Consider the following 18,298-nt stretch of genomic DNA (forward strand, 5'->3'; position numbering starts at 1 on the left):
GGATAAGTCAGCTTTGCTGTGGAAATCAGTGAGGCAGGCCATATCCTTGCTAGTTGTTCTGCAGAACCAACCTGCTTGTTCCTGTTGGCTGGGTGAATGGGATTTTGGAAAGATGCTTTATGTCTTTGAAGTATTTTTCTGGTTAAATATTGTTAATCGTCAGAACTATTCAGTTCTTAAGGTAATTTGTGGGTTTCTTTTTTTCTTTCTTTTTTTATTTTTTATTTTCTTTAAATCCATTAAAGGCATGAAGTGGAAAAAATTCTTTGGTTCAAGATTATTCAATGTAATTAGAACAGTGTCACTCATCTTAGTAAAATCCTCTATAAAAGTGTTTGTTTTTTTTTCCCGCTCTCGTTAAAACTTAAATCCATGATACATAGGAAAAGATACAAGTTATTGTTCATTTACTCTGTACCTCGCCATATAATATATTCCTAGAAATAGGAGGCTCTTGGTTTTAGTTTTATAAGTTGAATGCAGCTACTGCTACTATAGGTTGCTGCATGTATGGGAGGCCTGGAAGTGCTTTCTGCTGGTATCGGATTAACTACCTCTGTAATGTATGAAATCCTCATGTAAAGGATGGCTGTGCAAGAAGTGTGGCTGGGATGTGAAATATGGATTCACTGGACACCATTAGGTAAGGCAAGCTGCAACGTTATTATCTGCTTGTAGATTGTCTTTAATACCGGAATACATGTTGAGCATCCTTCTGGCCATCAACCAGATGCTGATTGTGACTTGCTGATTTCTCGATTCAAGCTTCAGCCATGACATTCCAGGCTATGAGGAATAAGTTACTCTTACTACCAGTGCTCGGGATGATAAAGAAACTGTTATTGTTTTTCTTCTTCTCTGCTTTTGTCTTTAATTTGATTGCATAAAACCTTATTTTTCATTTTCTATTTTGTTCCTGTAGATCTCATGGTTCAGTGGAAAAGAAATCATGGGATGCTGCTTCCTTCTGCAAGCTCATCACTTTAAATTTTGATCATTCGAGTTAGTATTATTTCAAGGACTGTTCATTAATTAGGATTTGGATTGCCAAATGTGACATTGTGCCTTGTGTAATCATGTATCAACATATCAATGACTGTGCTGTTCAGCAAACTCTAATAGCCATTTTGGGCAGATAAAAATTGCAATAGAAATTAAAAGCAGATTTAAGTAGTTTTATGCTTATGCTTTATGCTTATGGCTGCATATATCTAAATTTTCCAAGGGTTTCATTTGATTATTCTGGACTCATCTATTATTATTGAAAGATTTTTTCCCCCCTTTTCTATGCTTCTCATGACTTTTTTTTTTTTTTTTTTTTAAGTATCACAATTTGTTCCTCTCTGTGTGTGATGAAGAGACCTCCTCCTAGTTTTCTTCACAAAAGTTTGGCTTGCTCTCCACTTGAATCCTAGGAATGAATTTCATTTGTACCCTGAAGATCCATAATCATTCTTTGTCTACATAGCTCACACCCTGTCAGAGGCTGCTGTTTCTTACAAATTGCTGAATACCTGCAGTGTTTTGCCTTCTTTCTGTTTGTAATGATTGTGTAACAGTTTCCACCATTCCCTAAGTGCTATTACTGTAGTCTGTTCTCAGTTTGCTGTGCTCAGTCTTGCACTTCAACAAGCCTTTGATATTTCCAGTTGTCCCATGTGAAGTCTCCAACAGGCCTGATTTTACCTACCAAATACCCATTTTCCTTGGCTTTGTGAGTTACCACTCATCTGACAGTCTCTTAGATGGAACTCTATCCCTGTTCCTTAGTGAGGTTGGTGCACCTGGCTGGATTGCCAAAGAAGTTTAAAATTAAACTATTATTTGGAGACATTTCTCCCCCTGTGCCATAAACTGAGGTTTCCCGTGAGCCCATGAGAGGTTATTAACAACAGGCAGTCATGGAAAAGTCTGTTTCGCAGGACACAAATAAGTTCTATGAAATATAGTCCAGTACATTATTATTACTGTGGAGCAAAGGAATCAGGTTTTATTTGTATGATCTGGAAGCTTTGGTTTTTGGCTGGATAGAATGACTGGAAGATACTGGGAGAAGCTAAATACCAGTAATAAACACTCTTCTTTAGTGCTTTGAGCTTGTATTATATTTTTCTGTATGTTTGTCTGTTTGATATGATTGTCATAACTCAAATCCATTTGTTCTTAGGTGTTTAGGAACTGCTGTGAGCAGCTACAAGTATCATCCATTTATTTGCTCTCCTACAGGAAGATGTGTAAGAATACGAAGTTGCCCGAAAGAGACCTTTCCTGAAGTACTGATTTTGGTTCTCACTCTACAATGTGACAAAGCCACCTTCCTAAGACCTTCATCTACAGGTAATATAACATCAGCTGAGTCCATGGTGCTGCTGTTAGATGCAGCCAAATTGAAAATGTATCATAACTAACAATGCACATTGTACATCAGCATACTGAATACATGCATATGACACAGTCTGTAGCTTGGGATCTCTGGATTCCACAGGTTGGAGTATTGGGCACCATCACAGGTTGTTTACTCACCTGTATGTAATGTATGCTCACTATTTAGCAAATATGATAAATCTGGTATCAAGTTCAATGATATGGTTGGTTGAGGGAATCAGGCTCAAAGAAGAAGAAATGGTATCAAAACCAGCTGTATTCTGAAGTGCTTTTGGGGTCCTACAGTTGATAGTTTCTGAAGTGCCCAAGCAGCAGGTTGTTTTTGTTTACTTTAAAGCTTGTTGCCTTCTGATTATTTTCTTTCTCTGGTCACTTTTTCTTAAAGGGAAATAATCTGAGTACCAGGTTTACCCACTGTATTTGTTTGTGCTTAGCTTCTTTGCCTTGTTCATGTCTTTGCTTGAGGGGAATGTTGTCTTTGGACTGACTAGGTACTTAGATATTTCTCCTATGTTAGACAAAATATTGTATCCTTTACAGGGTGGGGAGTGCTACCATTTAAGACGATGGAATCAGTCTGTTCCAAAACTGTTTTATGTGCATTAGGATCAAGTTAAAGAAGTTTTTTTTTCTGTTGCTATGACCAAACTGTTTCGGTAGCTTTGGACCATTTGCATCCTCATCTTTGTATATTGTCATTCTGAAGTCAGTGTTTTCTACTGCAACACTGGAGCTCTTACAGATTTTGTATTGAGAAACTCTTCCTCAGTCTGGGAACGTATTTCTTGTACAGTCCAAATTATATTCACAAATAACTTGCCTTTGTGCGAGCCCCTACCACCTCCGTGCCTCAGCATGCACCGTACTTTTACAGGATGAATACATTAAAATGCTTAGGCATTCACGGCTGACATTTGTTCTGTTTAATTGAAATAATTTCATCACCTTCTAAACTAAGCTTTTATGACACATCAAAACTTTGGAACATTCTCTTTTCAATTATTTATAAGCCTTACAATATATTTCTAAATTTCTAGTTTAGTTGTCTCAAATCATGTTTTTATGTTTTCTCATAACAGCCTGCTCTTCATCTTAAGAATGCTGTCTAACCACTAGCTTTCTAGAAAATGTGTCTCCTATGAGCTGTAGGATGAATACACAACACAATCCACTCCATTAAAATGCACACACCATATCAATGCTAAGCTTTTGATGCAGGAGTGCTTTCAAGAAACCCGTGTTTCTTTGTGCTATAACATGTCCATTGCTGAAAGTGGTCTAGTACCTAGAGCTGCCTAAATGAAGATTGTGTTGTAGCTCGACTATATTACAATGACAGTAAATGAAGGACATATTTTGTATTCACTTACCGTGTTTTTTTTTCCAATTTACTGAAATCATGGAAGTATTTATGGTTAGGTTACCTTAACTGAATGGTATATAAGCCCACTATATGGTGGTACATCTATTCTAAGAGTCTGTAATTGAATAAAGTAGGAAAACAGGGTAAGAGTTTATTGACAGAAGAGTGGTTCTGTGTTCACAGACTTCTGCACCATCTTGTCTTATTAACTGAAATGTTGTTTCCCTAGCATATAGCTGTTCTATGGTTGTCTTAATCATTTTGCTCTGTAGCCTCTAACAGCACCCTCAATGTGCTATTAGCAGCAGGGTCGTTCTGTAAATGAATAAGACAAAATATCTGTTTTTTTTCCTTTTTCCGGTGAAATTTCTCTGCCTACACAAGTTCTGTGTCCCTGGGAGCTGCAAGGAGTCAATCTTTGGTTCAGGTTGGGAGGAGTTTTATTTCTTTTTTTTTCTTCCTCCTTTTTAAATGTAGTTCAGCCAGCCACTTGGAAGGTGAAGATAAGATAGCACTGAGGTTGTCTGCAGACTCAAGTCACGAGGACTTGTAGGCTTCTCTCTCTGCTCACAATATAGTGTTGCAGTGGGCACTTCTTGGGATCCATGATGAAGGTGTATATTTGATTCTAGTTTCAGTGCTTTTCTCTTGGTTTCTGAAGCTGTGTTCTTGCTAAGCAGGAAGGTGTTTTTGTAGTGTTAGAATTAGCAATCAGTGTTGGAACTAATACCTTTGCTGTGAGCTGGGCAAGAGCGCTTCAGAAATAGCGCGTGGTTGTCATTAAATGCAGTGAAATGCGGCAGTGTCTTCTAAAAAAATTAACTTCCAGGATTTCCTGTGGAGCTGACTATTTTCTTGATCTTCATGTAAGTGCTCAGAATTAGTGCTCATAAAAAGATTTTAGTACTAATCCTCCTGTAGGTTCCTTTGAAATACAGTGTTAACTTTTTTTTTCTTTACTCCCGTAAAAGTTCTTAATGTGCCTCCTACGCTTCTTTCAGTGAACACACAGCCTCTGATTTATTAATGCACAACGTGTCCCAGAAATCAGTTTAACTGATTCCCATCCATCATTCAGTACCATTTCTTCTATTATGTTGCAGAGCGGGTGTCTTTGAAGCCCTATTTTGTATACACTGGGTGATAGTTCCGTCTAACTTTTCTGAAAAAGAGATAGAACTCACCAGTTTTATTATTTATGATTGAAGGGTGCATTAGTAAGAGCAGAGCCAGAAACCTACTTTCCATAAAAATGTTGAATACTGTTTTTCAGAAGCTGCCTTTCATTTACGCTTCTTAAGTTTTAGGAAATAAATTTAATGATCAAGAAAGGACTGACAGCACCAGTTCAAACAATGTTTAAGGCCAGGTCTGTGTACAAAAGCAAGGTCTGCAATCATACATTGTGCATTACGAATTAATCTAAACCGGAAATGTTATTTCTTGAAGGCCTGGAGCAAAGACGATATTTATTCCAGGCAAGTACCTTCTGTTCTGCCATGTTGTGTCTGTCCATTGCTCTTAGCTGCCTGTCATCTCTGCTGAATGCAAAATACATTGATTGTCACTTCTGCCCTCTGACATTATTGAAGCCTAAATAGAAGGATGTAGAGCTAGTATTTGTTATGCTACATCAGCCATAACATACTTCCTGTACCAAAACAGTCTCGTAGTCTCTGATGTTCAAAAGTAAGCAATGTCAGGGAAACAAAGACAAGCCCATCACTTGGGGACTTGTTTTATTAGCCTCCTCTAGCTAAATACTCCCTGACCTACATCTGGAGCTTGTCTGCAATTAGGAAATAACTATGTCTGCTGTGTTGAGCAAATCAGGAGAGAAGCTCTCAAAACAAGTGAGCAGTGGGTTATACCTAAGCTGGGGATATTTAAGGCAGAATCCTGAAGTTCACATTCAAGCACGGAAAGTGAGTGACGTGGTAACTTTCTGGTGCGCAATCCTACACCCTGGTCAGAAAGGTGACTGAAAGCAGCCCTCTGTGGGTTTGCTGATGGAAAAGCTGAGTTACCAGACTTTGATCCATAATCAGCACCATTATTCAATGAGACGGTTGGGATGGCCCATGTTAGAGTCAGGCAGTCTCTAATCTTTAAGTAGGAAGTTTGCAAAGCCTTGGATCAGTTACATTCTGAGTAGGAATAAGCTCTGTTTTTTTGTGGGGATTGAATATCAGTAAGACTCCAGCAGCAGGGCTCCCCTTTGCTCCCACAGTGAGGTGGTGTCCACAGCTCTGTACCTTTTCCCACATTTCATGGTGTCAATGTGGAGTTTTTAACAATCAGCAGCACTTAAGTTAGCTAAGAGGCAGGCAGTGTGTTGGCACTGCCAAGAATGTCAGCAAGCAGTTTGTGGCCACCCCACATAATTGACACATCAGTGCGTTATTCAGAGTTTGCTCCGTACAAACTGTTAAACAATGAGTTAGGATTGCCAGCAAGGATAGTCAGTTTGGGAGTATGAAAATGTGTGCATCAGCATCTCTAAAATAAGAGAAGAAGAAGCAGCTTTGAGTCTGGGAAAGATTTACAGGTAGGCAGCACCCACTTGCTTTAATTAAGACTGAAAGAGAAGAGCTGAAGGTGACCTGTAGGGGTATAAATGAAGCTGGTGTGTGTAGTAGCAGAATAGGGATTAAAAGACCTGAGGAAGGGAACTGACTATCAGTGTTTGCTAGTGAGGAAGAGGAACCTGCAGCTTTTGGATGAGTACAGAGCTCTTCACTATTCAGTAAGAACCCAAACAGATTGAATGCAGTTTCCTCCTTTCTGACTAAACAAAGACTGATGGAATATTACAATAAACTTCAGCCTTTTACTGCTTTAGTCAGTATAAAATTATAGAGAACAGGTCAGCCCTGTGAGTGCAGAGGAAATAGGTCAGGGGTAAAGCGTATGAACAATAGCATCTCCATTTTCATAAGATATATTATTCCTGTTTTGAGGCAGATTCTGGTCTTTGTGAAGTGCCAGAGGGCATCTGTTGTGAACTCTGGAACAGGTAGATGAATGGTGGCTGAATTTAACTAATATAAGGAAGCCTTCATTAACTAATGAACTGAATAAGTACAAAGAGAAACTGAGCTTGAATAACTCAGCTTCTCCTCTGAAAAGAACAATGGCATGGAAATCAAATAACATACTCCTTACGTGGGAATAAATTTCTGGCCAATCAGTCCTTGATTTGTTTTCCAGGTTGTACCCGTGCTGGCAAGCTTCATTTCTCATGATTTGCTGGTAGTTGCTGGCTCTGGGATTCGTGGGTGGTTTATGCCAGAAGGTGAGTCCCAGTCTTGGCATTTGAGCTCTGTGTTCCACATGCAATGTAGCTGTCAGCATTTGGGCTCATGACCTTATTCTGACTGACATATCCTGTCCTATGCCCTGGAAAACCCATATGTGCACAATCCACTGTCAAACAGAGTTCATAGAGAGGACACGTTATTCATATAAACCTTGTTTTGAAATCTTTGGTCTTTGCCCTTTACCTGTTTATCTGTAAGTTTATTTACAAGACTGCTCTGTGTCCATTTGTGTCTAGATGATAAGTGACAAAATCAGATCTCACTTAAGGCTTACACTTGTTTACTTCTAGAGGATGGTGTGATATAGGTGCTAGGAGAGGTGAATCTATTGCAAAACAAAACAAAAATATTTCATTCAAAATTGAGCTTAGATACTTTCTTCTTGTAGTTCAGACTCTTTTACAAGGAATACAAATATGCAATCAGGTAATAGTGCAATCAGTGTCCTAATCAAAGTCAGGGGTCACTTGCTAGATGATCTCTTCGTTTGACACAAGTAGTAGGTGGCCAGATAGATAGTAGAGGACAGACAATTGCTATAGATAAAGAAACAATACAACCAAAATCAATTCAAACTTTTTTACTCTTATGACAGCAATATGAGTCATGCTGAAAAAACCTTCACAGCACACCTTTGTTTTTTTTTTTTTCCCCTGGTAAATGTTTCAAAGGCTGAATATGAAATTTGGGTACAATTATTATTCCATTAAAAATAAAGATGTACTGCATCTGATTTCACTGTGTATCCAAACAGTTTTTAACTTTTTTTTTTTTTTTTTTTTTTTTCCAGAACAAAATTGCACTAAGTAAATTTGTGCTAGAAACTTGCACTTAACACAGGAAAGAAACATTATTTTCTGGGCTGAGTGTACAGATGCTGCTGCTTTGGTACACGTGAAGTTCTTTTGTGTTTTATAGTCAAGTGTGTGATTTTTTTTTTTCCACGTGGATGTACTTTTCTTTTGAAATGCCATAAAAATGTATTTTCTTCGCTTCCAAACAAAGATCAACAAGTATGTGATGCACTGACATGTCAGCAGTTACACAGGATAATTTTTCCATGAAAAGGATGCTAATTAAACTTGAATCAAAATGAATTTGAACTAGAACTTGCCTTCTGGTGGGTGAAGCATGTAACAAAAGTAATAGCCTATGAAAAAATGGGACACGTGTATGAAGGTTTTTCTTTTGTGGTGTGGCACTCAGGAAAATACTCTTCATGTTGTGGAATTTCACGGTGCAGTGGTTGGTAAGTTTCTCTCTATTTCATTCCCCATAGATACTCTTGAAGCAGAACTGCTGAGTCACAGCCTGCACCAGTGACGGAGCTCCTGGTGGGAAGGCAGGGCCAGCCCAGGGGAGCTTAAGTGCATGTAATGTGTCTGAGTGATTGGAAGGGCTGGAGCCAAGATCTACCCTTTCCAACACCTCATTTGAGGGTTGGTGGTGAAGGTGAGGATATCTTGTTGGAAATTCCTGTATACCTGAGGCCTTCTCAAAGTAAGTAGCTACTTTTCTTTATTTCTGTGTCTGCTGTGTTTGAGCAAATCCTCACTTGTTGCAGCCTGTGATCTTGCTCCTCTGCTGTTGTAGTTGTGCTTTCAGTTGTGTTACAGCCCTAAATTGTGCTCTTAGTCTGTGGTAGCTCTATGGGCTTTTTCCAGACCTTATTTAAAAACAAATGGAAAATGGGCAAAGTGGGTGTGAGAGTCAGACGAAAAAGTTTGGGTTTCACAGTGTCAACAACATGTATTGCCTCCTTTGGATTCCTTGACAGGTGACAAAAGATCAGAATTTCTATATTCTTCGCTGCACTATTTGTTACAAGGCTATACTACAAAAGGAGAACTGTGGTTTCTTTTTCCTATTTCCATTTCTTTTCTTCCTGTTCATTAAACTTCTCTTTGTAGAACATAGTTTATCAACTGGATGTATATGAAAGGATGCAGCCTTTTCAGCCAGAAATTTGACTCAAGCACTGCTGTTGAGAGGAGAATGCCAGTTGTGCTTGACAACTTAGTACTCTGTTGAGTGTGGAGTAGCTTTTGATTAGTTTTAGTTTTAATGTAGGCATTCTGCAGGTGAGAGGAGGTTCATGTAGAATCAAGGTAAATGTTTTTGAAAGGCTGTTTCATTTGCTCAAGCAGCAATAATAAACTTGCAATTGTTGCATATATATTTCTAGGCAAGTCAGTAATTTGCTTCCAAAGTGATTTGGTTATGTTTGGCCACTTGTAATGAAAAGCCTTATTCTGATTAATCTACAGCACATGTCAATTAATCTCTTGTGTAAGACTGAACTATAGTGCCTAATGTGGTTCTTCAAAGTGATAACCCTCTTATGCTTTGCTAAAAAAGTACTTGTCTTTGCAGTTCTGAAATAGATTAAATTAAATTTCACATTGTTGCTGTGAAGAGAGGAGGTAGGAAGAGCCCAGTCTCATAGAATCATAACTGGAAAGCAGTTTTGCTCTTCATGAACACTCTTGTAACCTCACTGTACTAACGTATGGGCAGAACCTAAAGGAAATGACATAAAATCCAATTTAACTTCAGACTCTTTCATTTTATAAGCAAGAAGAATTTGTGAATCTGCATAGATGCAATTGAACAAAATATGTAATGCAAGCCCTTTTTCATTGACTTAATTTAACCAATTTCAGCCACGTGTCAAATCACATGAGGGGGATGCTCTAGAAACTAGTAAAGTCACAAACCTCTTAACTAATCTTGCTGATGCTAATTTAAATTCTTGTAATAAATTTCTATTATAAAAATATCAGAGGGAAATAGGAAATGCTGGTACATAATGCTCAGGAGATATGAAAACTAGTCTGATTGGCTGGGAAACTTGTGCCTTTCAAAATTCCACACTTACGAGCAGTCCTATGAATGTTTTGGTCAGTTGCTGGCATTTAATGAAACCTGCAGAATTCATGGCATCTGTAAGAGTCCCACATTGCATTAGTTGATGATGGGGCTTGGGCCAACAGGCTCAGTGTCTCTGGATGATGGATCTCAGGTTGAAAATCACTGTGCTCGCTCACCCTTCTGATCATCCTGGACGTCAGATTCATGGGAAATCAAAGTTGCTTTGTTATGCTCATTTCTGAATGGAAACGCTTTGCACGCCTCTCATGTCTACATCTGGGCTTTGGGTCAGATGCTTTGCACACTCAAGATTTCATTCAGTAGCTGTGGCAGAGTGCATCATGTTAGGTTTTCATTCGTCAGTCCTGGGTGCTTGAAACTGTAAGGAAGAGCCATTCTCACAATATGAGTGAGAAACCTGAAGTTGTGGGGTCCTCAGCGCATCAGCTGCAGCTGACTAGCTAGTTAAAGATAATCTGGTCTTTCTAATTTAAAAATGTAGTGTAAGATGATAAGTTAAAGGGAACACTGTTACGGTTGTACATGACGCTAGAATAGATTTGTCCTCAGTGCTGTTACAAAACAAGTCTCCACAAACAAATTTTAGTGTCTCATTAAAGACTGCTTTATTGAGAGCATAGTGAACAATGGATATTTAAGGTTATTTTTTGAGAGCAGAAATTATTTACGTTTAAAGAAAACTTTGACTTTATTTCTTGACCATCTTAAGCTATAAATCTTAAGCTGTGTTTTACTTGCTCTGTTATTACCAGAAATGCAGTGTAGTAAAACATGAAGTACTCAAAAAAAACCCCGCAAACATTATTGAAGTCTTATATGGGCACTTAATGTTGAAACATCTTTACTACCAGTTTATAGACACTTAAAATATCATTGTCCTATAAGGTCAATTGCTCTTGCAACTTCACTAGTGGCAGTTACACTGCCTACCCTGTATTGCATTAAACCTTTGTGTACTTATTTAGAGTCATGTGCTTCTTCCACTTTCAATGCTCTTACATATGTTATAGGAATCAGAACTTTTAAAGCAGGCTTTTAAAAATCGGATGTAACTTTTAAATCATATGTGCCTTCCTTTTGTTTATTTCTAGAGCTGTTAGAGACACAAATGAAAATTCTTTTGTAATATAATTGATGTCTGACTATAACATGAATCTTGTCATATTCAACTTTTACCTCTGTTCTTGTACTTGTATCATTCTGCTCTTTTAGCAGAATTGAAGAGGATAGTGTCTGGTCTTGATAGCTTGGGTACAAAAAGGGATCTATGGCGAGTCCTAAATGAAATCATTTATCTGCTTTAAAACTATACTTCAAGGACTGTTATGCCTTCAGCAGAGATTTGCAGGGGAGGGGAAGAGATCAGAAGGAAAAACTGAAGCGATGGGTCATCATGACATACTTGCGTACAAGCATCAATAAATACACTTCTTAGGGGCAGTTGCTGGTACGTCTTCCTCCCAAATATGAGTACAGAGGTATGGTGTCTGCCAGCACCCACTGGGCAGCTCAACACACAGCTACATGCCACACACACTCAGGAGAATGCACAAAAGGTAATTTGTGTAGGCATAAATATATGTACCGAGAATATAATTCCTTAGGAGCAGGCAAGCTGATTGTTTGATTCAAATTGTTTCTTAATTGAAACACAAAACAGCTCCTCTTTAATCTTCAGAGTACTTGAAATCATGTCTAGCTGGGAATATATGAACAACAGTATATGTACTCCATCTTTGAGGAATGATGTCTCTACTTTTTTCCAGTAACAGATGCCATTTGGATTAACAAATAGGGATTCTCCTCACAGCAGCAGTATCTGATGGGGTTATCAAATTCTCTGAAACTAAAGAGAATGTGACAGTGACATCAATCAGATGTTATTGCTGCACATACAAATTCATTTGCTAGCCCAAGTGGTAGTTCATTTTTGTGCAGCTGGGAAATTCCTTTCAAGATTTGGTAATAGCTCAGCAGTGTGTATGAGTGGATTTGTATACATAAATGACATATATGGGTGCTGTGGCAGCAGTACAAAGCCATACAAATCTGGAGCTGTTTGTTCCTGATTTGAGGCTTTCCATCATCAGAGCTTTGTCTTTTTGGCCTGTGTTAAACATGGGGCGCATAACATCAAGTTGAAACTTGCCGTGGTAGATTCACAGATGTTTCACCTATGTATTTGTTAAATTAAATGTAGGTCTGTAGTGACAAATTTCAGTCTTGATTAAACCTACGTCGGATTATAGTCTGGTGCTGCAGTTTTCACGTTCATTTTGTAGTGGAGTAGGTATCAGGCTTAAAACCTTAACCATAATATTTAGAGGATGTTCAACACTAGACTTCTGTTATAACATTGCCTTTATGGTTTTAAATGGTAATTGCCCTAGTGGCTATTTTATGCACTCAAGTATAAGTGCTCTATATGTGTATAATACCTGGATTTAACAGTTGTCTTTGTTCAGAGCCATATCAGGCATAGCAACAGCTCCTGTGGGTCAAAAGCTTTTGCCTTTTGAATACCCTCCGTGCCTCTCTGAGTTGACCTTCTCTTAGGAAATAGGTTCACAATAGGGCTGAAACGTCCTGCATGCATTTCTCATTTCGTAGTGGAGCATTGCAACTGCTATGTCCTCTTGGGCTTTGAGCTTTGAAGAGCTCCTCTTCCTTATGGCTGCTTTTAGACAAGAAAAAATATGCCAGCAGACTCTATATCTGTGCGTTAGCACTCCATGTACTGCATTCCCTTTCTGGGCTGTTGCATTAATTTCACAGTGTTTTCCAATATCTAGTAGCTCTGAATCAAAAGAATCTTGGTCTTTTCTGTTTCTAGCAGTTCTGGATTTAGAACAGTCTAGAAATTAAACGATGTCCTAATCTTTCCTTAGTGGCAAATGAGGGAAGAGTACTTGTCTGTGTGGGCATGGCCAAATTGTGGCACTGGGACTTACAGTCCTGATGTTAATCCATGGAGAGAACATCCTCCTATCCACACTGTTATTGGGCCATGAGAAATTAGTTTATTATGAACAGGATTTAGGAAAAAAAATTAATGAAGTGTCATTAAAAAAAATATATATATATATATACACATATATATTTTTTCTTAAAGCACCCTGTAAAGTAAAAGCATGAATTCAGTTTGTTTGTGGAGTCAGAGGCATCTCGATATGTATTCGCACTTGTTAATGAAGGGGGACAGCTGCCTGGAGATGCAGAAATTGTAGTTGAAAGGAACTCTGAGAAACACTTATAAGTGTATGTCTATGTATTTTTATAGTCTTTTGTACAGATTTGTATCTATTCACTGTAAGAGAAACGCTATCCTTTTACAGTCTCCATTGAGTGGTATTGGCTTTGAAAGGTATATTCCACCCCTGCTTTGTTCACATATGCACATTATTTCTATTTTAAGGTTTGCTGTGAGTAAAAGCAATCACTGGGTAGGATTCATCTCCTTACAACTATGTCTCTTTAGAGTCAGTGGAGATCACATCAGGACAGTCAGTAGATTCTCGAGTGCAATTCCTGCTATCTTAAAGCAACACTTAAATAGGTCAGATTAATTGTGCCTGAGAGGTTTATTTCTTTCCACTGATTATGGAGGGAGAGTAGATGTTTGTATCACAGTCATCAGCTCTGAAGCTCAGTGATGTGCATCCCACCTGTGGTGTCAGCACAGAGTGGTTCCTGCAGTGAGGTGCTTCCCATCTACTGGCCTCCCGCTCTGCATTTCTGTGGTTCTGCTTTCCTGCACACCAGTATGATTTTTGCCTTGACATTAGAGTTCATAGATGTGAAAATGTAGTCTCCAGATGTTTTAATTCTGCCTGTCAGCACAAGAACCACATTCTAAAACACTTCATTTGACATAATGCATAGGAGAGAAGTGGAGGTGCTGTAGGAGACTTTGTCAAATGGGTCCTTTGCTGTTACAACTAGGGCAAGTTAGCCCTGTTTTGAGCATGGTTGGATTATGCAACCTCCAAAAGCCTCTTCCAGTCTGGTTAATTCTATGACTCTTCATCCAGAGTTTTTCAAATTCATGGTTATTAGTGGCAGGTTTTAAGTTGGGCAATCTGTCTTTTAACAGGTCATAACACAGCAGCCAGTCTTGGGCCTGTACCTTGCTATCTGACCTACTCCTGGGGCTGGATGAGGAGAGCTGCCTGGATTTTCTCCATGAAGTTAGGCGGGATCTTCTGTAGGTACTCAGCAGAGCATTGCTTGGCAAACTTTTTTTCCCCTTTCCTTCCTCTACAAAGAATAAGTATATAGAATAAAGTGAAAGAAGATATTTTTCTGTTCTGCTAAGGCAATTTTGTAAGACTTGGCGTGAGTATCCTGGGAGTCTAAGCTAAAGATGGTGAACATATGGGAAAGCCCAGGAGGAAGCACAGAGTTTTAGTTTTCAAACCTTACTCTTGGATTGCTACAGTAATGTAATGAAAGGACATTAAATGAGCTGAAGTTATTAAACCCTAAAGGTTACAGAGTCCTATTGGGGGCCACATTCAAAATGTAATTAAGCCAAGTCCAGATATTTTAATTTCTAGCTGGAGATTTACACAACATAAGTAGATTCTTCTTCCAATTCTAAACTTTATTGAAAATAAGCTTGTTAACTTGTTTATTTCTCTCTAGCAGTAACTGAATAGACATTGTTTAGAGCCACTTGGCTCTAGTAAAACAGTAGGTACCAGTATCAAAGAGTCATGGTTCAAATCAGATCATGTATCTGGGAAAACAGATGCTTGCACTCTGCTATTAAAGTCTCACTCCCCCAAAACCATGTAGTCTGCAAATGGTTATCCATTCTGATCCTCCAAGGCTCTCCCTGCCTGTTGTTCCAGATGGTCCATTGCTGGTATAATGCTCTCCATTACAGTGTGTGAGAGAACAATGGTCCTAGAACTGTTAATTCTGCTTATTAGGAATATAGGATTACACTTATAAGAGGTTGTTTCCATCTAAAACATTCCGATTTCATTGTAAAATGAACTTGAGTGAGTTTAACTCTTCAAGAACACTATCTTTAAAAAACAAAACACAAGAACAACAACAACAAAAAGTTCACCAAACATGAACACCACCGAGAAAAATCCTTAAAACAAGCCAAAATCCAAAACCAAGGACATATCTTTATGGATTTGACTTGGCTTCCTATTGCTGGATTGGCTCAGCTTTTAGTAGTCCCTTCTCTCCTTCTGTCTGACTAGCTGCTCTTCTCTGAAGGAGTCGGATTGGCTCTGCTATCTATTTTCCTCAGGGAGAAAGCTGGCATGTGGTTCAGGTGCCTTGTGTTGCAGTTTGCAGGTCTGTGCTGGAAAGCTGACTCTTGAGATGACCTGGGTGAAAAAGAAGACGTCACTCCCTCTGCCCCACATCAGTTTATTTCTTGGACTAATTCTGTGACCTGTTTCGGCATTGTGACTCCAAACAAGTTTATTCATGAAACACATCTTGAGTGTGTCCTGTGACTGCCTTGGAGCTGGGAAGATGATTTGAGGGGGCAAGAAGCCAGCAGTCTGCCTTGGTGAGTTGTGCGCACACTAACTAGGGTTTGAGTGATCTGGAATAATCAGGCACTGGCAAGGTATACCTGGGTGCTGTGAAAAGGTGTGGATTAGAATTCTTAAGGTGAGGGGAGACTCAGTCCTAAAACTCGCTCCTTGGTTGTTTGTCTTGACTGTTGGAGGCAACGGGCTGGCACTGAAAAAATGCTTAAGTTTTAAATTCAGAACAAAAACCTGCAGCAAGCCAAATCACCTTATTTAGAACTTACTAATTGCTTATAACTTTGCTACATCAGTGAAGACATTAGTTAGAAGCAATTGTGGGGCAAGGAGGAAGATAAGAACATGTTTTTAAGACTGTCTTAATATTCAGTCGTACTAAACAAGGTTGCTATGCTTGAGACAACAAGAGTAGAGGAGAACTGCTGAGAATTGCTCTCCTGCTGGAAGGTGTTTGTGTTTGGAAGTACAAGCACTCTGCCCAAGAGACAGCGGGCTGCAGGCTGGCGTAAAAGCTGCTTCAAGGACAGAATCCAGTGAGAATGGTTTGTATGCAGGTGGAGGAGAACATGAACCTTGGGCACCACTCTCCCTTTTTTGTTTTGTTTCTCTACTCTGATAGGGTTGTGTAGGGCTGGGCTTCTTAGAGGAGTAACTGTATTAAAGACAGCAATTCCTGAAAAGGTCAATTTAGGATACCTTCGTCTTGATCGGTAAACAGACAAAAAAATAGATGTGTGAGTTTTGCACTTGAATCTCGATGAGCAGGAGGCATGTGGTAATGTGTGAGAAGAGCCTCAATGTGCAGAGCAGCCCAGAGAGACCAGTTCAGCAGCAGATCGGGATGTGGGAGTCAGACAACGCTCCCACATTAATTAATGAGGTGAGGAAATAGAATCACATGTTTTCCAAGTTTGTTCTCCAGAGAAGATTTATCTGGAAAAGCTTCTGTGTTGATTTAATGGAGATGTGCACACTATGAGGTGTTTGTATGAACAGTTCTGAGCTATTTGGATGCATGTCCCAAAAGCAGAGTAGGGCAAGCGGTGAGAAACTTCTCCCCTGCTTTTTTATTTGCTTACCTTATTTCTCACTGAACGAAGGTGCATTGGGTCTGAGGGCAGTGTCTGAGCCAGTTATTCCTCTGTCCTTCCGGGGTACAGTGCCAGTCCCTGCCTGTTCCCTGCCGGGTGTTTCCTGAGGGAAAACTGAATGAGGAGTGGGGAGTGAAGAACCTGTTTCCCCCAGGAGAGCAGCTCAGGGATTTGTATTGAAACAGGCCAATGATTGAGCTTAGTCCTTAACCAAAGTGTTAATGCTGGCAGCTTGCCTGCACAGTATAAAAAAAGAAGTAAAAAAAAAGGTAGGGGGAAGGATGAGGGTGAAGATGTGGATGGAAAAGAAAACACAGCAGCCTGTACAACCCATGCAAAAGAGACAAAATGAATGTGCTACAAGGAAGGCAAGCTTCCTGGGTGAGGTCAGAATGGAGAGGGGAGCAGGTCACAGGCACAAGCTTGAGAAGATTAGCTTTGAAAAGCACTCCAATGGCTTTTTTCTGTGCTAGGGAGCAGCAGCTGTTGGTTGTGCCTCTGCTGAGATTGAATTTTGATCTACTTCAAGCTGCAGTAAAAAAGATGCAATATCCTCTGCAAAATGCCTGCTGAGCACAGAGCTGGGTTTGTAGGGATTGCATGGGTAGATCAATCTATTGGCTTATTAGCTAAAATGATCAGGAATTGCATCACAATGGACTATCGATGTCCCATAGCAGCTGATGGCTCTGAATTCTCATCTCTTCTCTTTGAATATCTATTTTATGTATGTATGTATATGTATATACATACATACATGTATATAAATATAAATTTAAGTTTCTTCATAAATTTTTAGGATACAGTGCACTCGTACCTTGTAACAATTGTATCTTCTGAGATAATTGTGCCCTTAATTTTTTCTGCTGGTTGTTTCTTCTAGGCTTGCCATCTGTGGGACTGGCAGTCCTCAGTGGCTTCAAACATCCCAGTGAAATCTGATCTGATCTTTCCTTTTTCTTTGTCTAAACAAGCATGGTCTAAACTAGTTGGTTCAGGGTGCGTGGCACACAGAGCATGCTTGACTGAGAGTTTCCAGGAAGGGTGAGGATCCTTATGAGGAAAATCCATTCTCTTCAGTGAAAGCTGCCTTCAGAGCCTGGGAGCCCTGGGACAACTGCAGCCGTGCCTTGCAGTAATCTGGTAAGCAAGAGAAAGATGAGGCTGATTGGAAAATAAACCGAAATGATACAATATTTGCAATGGATAGCTTTCCTCCTGTCTCTGCATATATTGAAAGTTTGTGCTATTTGATGATGCCTCTCCTTTCCCTACCAAATGTTTTACTGTTTTGCTGCTTGCTCTGAAGCTCTAGCAGAGACCTGCTGTGGTACGTAACTTCTAATCTGAGGGTCAGCAGGTTGGGCTCATTCAACAGCAAACTCTGTGGTCACTAAAGTGTCACTGATGCCATGTCCCGAGATACATCCCAGTAAGGTTTTCCAGAAGTGAAAAGATGACAGTTCTGACAAAGGCCGATGAAGTGGGAATTATCAAAGCAATGTAAAAGGGGAGTGTGTTCAATGAAGAAAAGAGAAGTTTCCTTTTGGGATTGGGGGAAAGGACTGAAATGAAATGAAGCTTTCTTGTAAATATTATAGAGAAACTCTTTGCTGGCTTGGCTGAAAGACAAAGTTAGCATGAAGTAAACCGGACAATGAATTGTACAGACAGTTGGATAGGCAGGCCTTGGATTTCTTCATAAAGACCATTTCCTGTGTGTTGTTA

General features: G+C 39.4%; 1 protein-coding gene and 1 long non-coding RNA gene across 2 annotated transcripts in view; both read left to right on the forward strand.

Moving 5' to 3' along the window:
• The first annotated feature begins 1,576 nt into the window (after window positions 1-1,576).
• LOC146758284 (uncharacterized) lies at window positions 1,577-8,417 on the forward strand. Its single transcript, XR_014934960.1, has 3 exons — window positions 1,577-2,337; window positions 6,959-7,043; window positions 8,348-8,417. It is a non-coding gene; the product is annotated as an uncharacterized LOC146758284 (long non-coding RNA).
• A 130-nt stretch (window positions 8,418-8,547) lies between these two features.
• LOC146758285 (receptor-type tyrosine-protein phosphatase T-like) overlaps window positions 8,548-18,298 on the forward strand; it is a 170,878-nt gene continuing 161,127 nt past the window's right edge. The window contains exon 1 of the mRNA XM_085517424.1: window positions 8,548-8,568. The gene's annotated coding sequence lies outside the window, so the exon portion shown is untranslated. The remainder of the gene's footprint in view (window positions 8,569-18,298) is intronic.

This window comes from Coturnix japonica, chromosome 16 (genome assembly GCF_054131305.1).
Source record: "Coturnix japonica strain WE chromosome 16, WE-NBRP24, whole genome shotgun sequence".
In the NCBI taxonomy this organism is placed as follows: Eukaryota; Metazoa; Chordata; class Aves; order Galliformes; family Phasianidae; genus Coturnix; species Coturnix japonica.